Source organism: Pteropus vampyrus, unplaced genomic scaffold (assembly GCF_000151845.1).
Source record: "Pteropus vampyrus isolate Shadow unplaced genomic scaffold, Pvam_2.0 Scaffold11118, whole genome shotgun sequence".
Taxonomy (NCBI): domain Eukaryota; kingdom Metazoa; phylum Chordata; class Mammalia; order Chiroptera; family Pteropodidae; genus Pteropus; species Pteropus vampyrus.
In genome coordinates this window covers 3586-5899 of record NW_011899899.1, presented here as the reverse complement: position 1 = coordinate 5899, position 2314 = coordinate 3586, and the positions used below count along the sequence as shown (strand labels likewise).

The 2314-nt window shown below is 54.9% G+C and overlaps 1 long non-coding RNA gene across 1 annotated transcript; it reads left to right on the top strand.

Annotated features, from left to right (window-relative positions):
- Nucleotides 1-346: 346 nt before the first annotated feature.
- LOC111734990 lies at nucleotides 347-1845 on the top strand. The gene is made up of 2 exons (XR_002778643.1): nucleotides 347-506; nucleotides 1190-1845. It is a non-coding gene; the product is annotated as an uncharacterized LOC111734990 (long non-coding RNA).
- Nucleotides 1846-2314: the final 469 nt, after the last annotated feature.

Genomic DNA, 2314 nt, shown 5'->3' with positions numbered 1-2314 from the left:
GAAGTGACTTTCCCGGAGTCACACAGTGAGAAAGGGGCAGAGATCAGCTAGCCGCAAAGCCTGTGATCTTTCCACTCCAGACCCTAGAACGAGGGAGGCAATTACACCCCCTATAGGTTGTGTGAACCTCGCTGCAGCTCCATGAAGGAGGCCTGGGCAGGCGTTATCACCCATGTTTTCCAGATGAGAAAACCAAGGCACAGAGGGGGGGAGTGAGAGCGGCAGAGTGAGCATCACTTTGTTCAGCAAACATTGGGCCAAATTGCAGCAAATACAAAGATGGCCCGGCGAGCACCTTGCCTGCCGAGAGGGCCTCTGGGCCCCCTCCCTCAGTGTTGCCCCTGACATCTGCCTCTTGCCCCCTCCCAGATCCTGGGAGAGCCCAAGCAGAACCGCAAGCTGGTGGCCGAGGTGTCCCTGCGGAACCCGCTCACCGTGCCCCTAGAAGGATGCATCTTTACTGTGGAGGGGGCCGGCCTGACTGAGGAGCAGAAGACCGTGGAGATGTAAGTGGTGGTCACTCCAGCCTGGGTACTTGGGAGCAGAGGGCAGATGCTGATGGGGCGGGACCGCCTTCAGGCACCAAACCCCTCCTCTCATTGCCCACACACCCACCCACACACTTGCCTAATGTAACCCCGTGTCCCCGCCATGTTAGGTGCATTCCATGCCCACGTCTTTATAAACCTGAACAGTGACACATTCGATCACTAAGCACATGTCCCCGACACACGGGTCCTCAAGTAAACACACGCACCTGCACCCTGATTGTCTGCACGTGCATGTGGACACATGCACGCACGTGTGGGTGTAGCCTCAGAGAAACATATCTGTGTACATACACCCCAAGGAGCAACCCCACTTCTCATCGTATACTTTTTTTTATTGTGATGTCACTTAGATGCAATAAAGAACACGAATCATGCATGTGCTTCTCAATGCATTTTCACCCGCAGTCTCCTGAGCACACCCACTCTTAGCCCCAAGCACACCATCCATTTCTGTGTGGGCACATGCATACACACAGGCCCTCTACACATAGGGAGCAAACGCCCAGGACCTCTGAGGGTGGCACGTGGGCCCGTTTTATTCTTGCTGGCATTAAGCTGTACATCCATGCGAAGTTCTCAGTCGTCATGTATCACCCTGGCCTGGCCCTTCGCCTCACCCTTTTCCTCTCTCTCCACAGCCCAGACCCCGTGGAGGTGGGACAGGAAGCCAAGGCGAGGGTGGACCTGCTGCCTCTCCTTGTGGGCCGCCATAAGCTGGTGGTGGACTTCGAGAGCGACAAGCTAAAGGCCGTGAAGGGCTACCGGAACGTCATCATTGGCCCTCCCTAAAGGACTCCCATGTTCAGCCCCACCTTAGCCAGCCGAGAGCCCCTAGTTTGATTCCCAAATTATCCCAAATCGATGAGCAAAATTTGCCCCTCTTTGGGTCCCAGACCCCAAGGCAGAGGTGGGCTGCCTGGGGAGGGAGATGGCTATTTAGAATAGAATGTACTTCTGGCCCATCTTGTCTCTTGAGCCTGATTCCCCACCCCCCCTTACCTATGAGGAATGTCTTGTGCCTCTGCAGTGGGAGCCTTCACCTTGGCTGACTGGATCTGAGAGGGAAGGGGAGAGACCCACGCCTCCCCTTCCAGCCCAGATGACATTTGGAAAGCCACTGACCACCCTGATCTATCCCGATATTGCCTTATCTACTCCATAGCCCTTTTTCGCTTGGAGCAAGCAAAAAAGAGACAATGAGCCCATTGGCTAGATCAAGGAACTCAACACCCTACCATGTTTTGTACCCATTCCCCAGACTGTGCCCACGGCCCTTGGGATAAGCCAGAGCAGGTAGGGGTGGGAAGGGTCCCAGGTATAGACAAGGCTTAAGCTCCTCTCACATCCTGGAAGCTCCGGCCCATAATCTCCCACCCTCCTTACTATTGCGAGGGACCTACTTTTTGCCAGGTGCTTTCTGTACTTGCTGGGGCTCATGAGGCCACCAACCCATTTAATCACCACAGGAAACTACAGAGTGGGAGCTGCTTTTTCAATGAGGAATCTTAGTCTCAGAGAAGGGAGGTGGCTTGCTCCATATAGGCGGGATATTGGCTATTTGCAAGGTCGGGTAATGTTAAGGCATGGGAACAGAGCCCAGGCCTTCTGACTCGGAGTCCAGCACCCTGTCCATGACACCAGCCCTGACCTGAGAATGTCAGAGAGGCCATCTGGGACCCAATTTTAAAGGATTCAATCAGGGTGAGGAGGTGGGAGGGCTTGGAGAGATCAGAGCCCTGGGTTTGAGCCCCAAGTCTGGCCAG